We start from the raw sequence: 6,239 nt of genomic DNA, 5'->3' as shown, positions 1-6,239 counted from the left end.
TTAATAATCTAGCTTACATATGTTAATACAAAATTTCCATTTTTTTGGTTATCAAAATTGCTAAATGCTTAATACCTAAAAATAAGTCCTGGATTGCTAGCGAAGAATTTTCATACAAATGAAAAACATGAGATTAACATAAGATACAGAATTTTTCTCAGTGTGTGCATATTTCTGTAAAATAAACACTTCGGGATTTTGCATAATCTAGTTTTTATTCTCCACAACAATATATTCACTGATTTTCATGATTTAATTTTATTTATGCTGATAGGAAATGTGCTGCCTGCAATCTTGATGGAATTTGCCTTTGTCAATTTTCAGGCATGGTTACTTATTTATTGGCTTTACTGAGAGTAAATTTCTTAAACTCGGTGTTTAAGACATTCAATTCTTTTAAATTATATTATTTAAGATTTATTACTTATTGAAACTGCACATACAAGGCTAGAACATATTCCTAACATTAAAGAGAATTAGATATTTTTTCCTGAGTTCTTAGGAATTTATATCCTTAATCTTTTTTCTCTCTTATTTTCATGCAATAGAATAATTATTTAAATAAATTTTAGAGACTTATGAGATATATCTTCATCTGCTTTATATTAAAATTGCACATTTAAGAACATAATACAGTTACATTCATTTATCAGTTTATCCCTATTTTGTCTGTATTCACATACTTGACTGAATGAACAAATCTATTTCTGACTGACAGGATTTTTATATTCAGGTTTAAAACTATCATATTTCACCTTTGATAATTTTAATAACAAATGTATTCATTACAAAGTAATTCAGAAGTGTTTGGATATTCATGAGCAAAATTAATGTGTTATCAGGAAAATAAGTATTTATAGAAAGCTGTGTACCAATCATAAGGTTACCATTTGCATTTTCTTTTTTCTAAAATGTTTATTAAGATTGCATAAGAGAATGATAGTACCATTCAGTGTCTTTGAACTACATCTTAGAATCTTGGATTTGTTTTATTGCTAGAGTTCACCTTCCACTTTTAGATAATTAGTTCTATCAATACTACCCTCTGAACATTTAAACAATTCTCATATTTATCCATCTCCACACTGCCCCAGACTTAGTTCAAAATGTCATCATTTCTCAGTCATAATATAAAAACAGCCTGTGTTCCATTATCCCTTTCTTTAGTCTTATCTTTTCCAATATACCTAAATTCCATATCAGAGTGACTTTTCTAAATAACCTTTATTCACTTGCTCAAAATTCTTTATTCATATCCGAATACCTACAGAATGATATCTTACTTCCTTAACATGATATTATTACAATATCTTGTAAATTTGTTCAGCCTTATCTTTCATTATTCTCTGCTTTCAGTAAATGGTTTGTAGTTAACCTAAACCCACATTGCAATTCATGTATCTATTTACTTATTCTTGCTATCCAGAATAATTTTTCTCTTACTATTTTTCTGGAAACCTATTATTTATGTTTTAAAATTCTGTGCAAATACGTTGTATCTTCAGGAATGGCTGAATGAGCACCTTGGCAAATCCTCTTCCTAAAAAAAACAATAAAACCTTCCATATTACCAAAAATAACCATTTCAAAACTCTAGAAATTAACTGAAGGCATACAACAAATTTGTTAAAAATTATGCAAGAAAACTACTGAATCTTAGTAATGACAGTGGGGTATGTGGTTCTTCTAACTGCATAATTCTTGTCAGGGCTCATCAAGTCTGAGGCTCCGTGGAGAAGACTCACTCAGGGGTATTGTCAAAAACATGAGTAATTTATGGCAAATAATTGAGAAAAGTTAATATTTCAGGTGATTCAGGATGTGATGCTACTTGAAACAAGCAAGGGACCCGCCAAAAACTTAAAAGGGAGATCTAGAGAATGAGACAGTTATAGAGATTTGAAAAGCTTCATCATATTCCTGGTAATCTAGAAAGCTGTGTGTATGAACATGTGTATGTTCAACTACAGGGCAGCATGCATGCTCAGGAAATCAGGGAGAGGATTCCAGTTAGTTACTTGTATCTGACAGACCATGGGACACTTTACAAGAAGAAAGTCAAAGTCAAAGTAATTATGTAAATTACCTGAGCTTTGAATGTGTGCCACAATACACTCACAGATTTCCTCGGCAAATGGCAGAAGTCTTAACGGCTCATGATGTTTAAAAAAATGCTTTGTCCAATCTCTGGGTGACCACTAAGCTCTGCTTGGGAAATTGGATTTTAAAATAATAATAAAAAATAATTTTAAAATATAGGCAGAGATTTTAATGTTTAGATATTTTAGGGAAGACTGTTTCCACAGAGTTAATCCAGGCAAGTCACTAATAAACAAAAAAAAGGAAACAAAGCCAACAACTGGAGGACATTAGAATCCAGAATTGTGAATTTAAGGTTCTTAGGAAACATAGCAGATTGAGAGATGTCCCCAGATCTCTCTCCTTGAAACAACAATAAGCTGAACATCTAAAACTCAACAAAAAACACCCAAACTGCATACAGCATGTCTAAGCGTGGGATCTGCACATAAGAGCTATCACAGGTCAGAATCCCAGGTGTCGGGAGGTAAAATGGGAGTAATAAAGATGCTGCCTCCTGCAGCCACCAGAGCTCCTTGCAGGAGGAAGGAGAAGAGGAAGGAGCAGCGAATTCCCTGAACATTCCTGCCTGGGATAGCTGTGGCTGCAGGGCACAGTCATCAGGGCAGAAAGCAGAGAAATGGGACAGGACTGCAGAGGAACAATAGCTGATTTTGGCTGGCCATGGTTGTAACACCGAGGCTGAGCCACAGCATTCAATCCCCAACCCAGAGGGCCCCTCCCCCCATACCCTCCAAGACCGATCACTGCGGAGCCCCAGGGGAATCTGAGCAAACGCTGCCAAGACTGTCGCTGACACTGACAGGGACCGAAACTGAGGGTAGCGAGCGTGATTAAATATCTGCAAAAAAATTATAAAAGCGTTATTAATATTTTATACAAAGCAGGAATCCAAGAGGCTTAGACGCCATCTACTGGAAACCAAAAGAAAAGTGCCTTCTTTGTAGCAGGCTAAAGAGAGAATGTTATATAATAAATCTTCTTTCTGGAAAAACAGTAGGATACACTTCCATTAATGACCAAGTGGAGAACAAGTCTGCTAAACACCATGAACAACCAAGATTACAAGGCATCTCAGAAAGAAAGAGAAAAATCTCCGGAAAATAATCTTACAGACATAGAAATATGCAACTTAAATGACAGAGAATTCAGGATGATACTTCTGGAAAAACTCAATGAAATCCAAAACAACTCAAATCAACAATTTCAGGAATTAAAAAAAAAACTAGATGCACAGAGCAAGAAGATTGAAATTCTCAAAAGGAACCAAATAGAACTTCTGGAAATAAAGAACACACTGCAAGGGTTGAAAAATAAAATAGCAAGCTTGGGAAATAGAGTCGACCAAATGGAGGAAAGTATCAGTGATATTGAAGACAGAAATCTAGAAATAAATCAGAAGGAAGAAGAGAGAAACTGAAGAATGAAAAATAATGAAAGAGGAATGCAAGAACTAGCTGATACCATTAAGAGAGGAAACATAAGAATAATGGGCATTATCGAAAGCAAGGAAAAGGAACAGGGATTAGAAAGCATTTTCAGACAAATACTTGACTAGAATTTCCCAGCTAAGGAATGAGCTGCAGGTTGGAATTCAATAAGTCAACAAAACACCCAATTATCTCAATCCAAAAAGGCCTTCACCAAGACACATTGTATTAAAATTATCAAGAATCAATGACAAAGATAGAATTCTCAAGGCAGCCAGGAGAAAAAAATGATACTATATAAAGGTAAACCCATTAGATTATCCTTGAACTTCTCAGCACAAACCTTATAAGCCAGAAAGGAATGGAATCAAATATTTAAACTATTAAGTGAAAGGAACTACCAGCCTAGAATAATGTATCGAGCAAAGCTTTCTTTTAGATGTTTAAGACCTTTCCAGACGTATAAAAATTGAAGGAATTCTCTACTACAAGGCCTACACTACAGGAAATACTGAAAGGAGTCAGTTCACCTAAAACAAAATGACAAAAAAAAGTAATACATAATTAGGAGTAAAGTAACAATCAGGCAAATAGAAGCAGAGGAGTGCAACCCTTACTAAGAACAGGGAATTATAAGCTTAAAGAATTGTTATAACAAGATAGTAATGAACATTCAGCATACATAGGAACAAATTGAGATGACAATGACTGAAAAGAGGGGGATTCAAAGATCCAGATTCACAAAGGGTCCAATGGAGATTTTTTTTATATTTGTCATGGTAACTATTTTTTTTTTTAATATTGGTAATGGTAACCACACATCATAGAGTCAGAACTGAAGTATATAACATAAAACAAGAAGGATCAGAGGGAAAACTCACAAAAGCCAACCAAAATAAAGAAAACAGAAACACATGGACAAGGAAGCAATGGAAACACTGAACTATCAGAAAGCAAAAGATACAATGGCTATAAGAAGACCTCATATTTCAATAATCACCCTTAATGTAAATGGATTGAACTCATCAATAAAATGGCACAGAGTTGTAGAATGGATCAAAAAACAAAATCCAACCATATGCTGCTTCGAGGAGACACATCTCAGCTCCGAAGACAAATATAGACTCAGAGTGAAAGGGTGGACAATGATATTTCAAGCAAATGGCATTCAACGAAAAGTGGGAGTAGCAGTACTATCAGATGAAATAGACTTTAAAATAAAAAAGGTAAAGAAAGATACTGAGAGGCACTTCATAATGATAAAGAGAATCATGCACAAAATAGACATAACACTTATTAATATCTATGCTACCAATCAGGGCGCCCCGAAATATGTAAAGCAATTACTAATAGAACGAAAGAGAGAAACAGACCAAAACACTATCCTAGTAGGGAACCTAAATATCCCACTGTTGGATATGGACAGGTCATCCAAACAGAAAATCAATAAGGAAATAACATTCTTAAATGACACATTAGATCAACTGGACACATTAGATCAACTGGACATAATTGACATTTACAGAGCCTTCCATCCCAAAACAGCTGCTTATACATTCTTCTCTAGTGCGCATGGAACATTCTCAAGAATCGACCACATACTGGGACACAGAAATAGCCTCAACAAATATAAGAGGGTTGAAATCATACCAACCGTATTTTCTGATCATAATACTTTGAAACCACAGTTCAACTGCAAAAAGAAATTAGGAAGAACCACAAATACATGGAGATTAAACAACATGTTACTGAAGAATAATTGGGTCAGAGAAGAAATAAAAAGAGAGATAAAGAGATACATGGAAACAAATGATAATGATAGTACAAAATATCAAAACTTTTGGACATGGCAAAAGCAGTCATAAAAGAAAAGTTCATATTATTACAGGCCTATCTCTAAAAACAAGAAGAAGCCCAAATAAACAACCTAATGCTTCATCTTAAAAAACTAGAAAAGAAAGAATAAGTGAAGCCTAAAGTCAGTAGAAGGAAAGAAATCATCAAAATTAGAGCAGAAATAAATGAAATTGAAAACAAACAAAAAAAAAACGATAGAAACTTTCTTTGAGAAGGTTAATAAAATTAACAAACCTCTGGCTAGACTTCTTAAAGAAAAAAGAGAAAGAACACAATAAACAAAATCAGAGATGAAAGAGGGGAAATTACGACTGGCATCACAGAAATACAAAGGATCATGCAAGAATACTATGAAAAAGTATACAACACCAAATTTAATAACCTAGAAGAAATGGACCAGTACTTAGAAAAATACAACCTTCCTAGACTGAATCAAGAAGAACTGGAAAATCTAAACAGACTGATCAGCAGTATGGAAATTGAAACAATCATCAAAAATGTACCAAAAAGTAAAAATCTAGTGAATTCTACCAAACGTTCCAAGATTTAATTTCTATTCTCCTCGAACTCTTCCAAAAAGTTGAAGAGGAGGCAATACTTCTCAACACATTTTATGAGGCCAATATTACTCTGATACCAAAACCTGGTAAAGATAACACACACACACACAAAACTACAGACCAATATCTCTCATGAGCACAGATGCAAAAATTCTAAATAAGATACCAGCAAACCAAATATAACAATATATTAAAAAGATTATACACCATGATCAAGTAGGCTTCATCCCAGGGGCACAGGAATGGTTCAACATATGCAAATCACTTAATGTGGTTTAATGTGATACACTAC

This window comes from Pteropus vampyrus, unplaced genomic scaffold, assembly GCF_000151845.1.
Source record: "Pteropus vampyrus isolate Shadow unplaced genomic scaffold, Pvam_2.0 Scaffold139, whole genome shotgun sequence".
Taxonomy (NCBI): Eukaryota; Metazoa; Chordata; class Mammalia; order Chiroptera; family Pteropodidae; genus Pteropus; species Pteropus vampyrus.
This window is presented reverse-complemented; position numbering follows the sequence as displayed.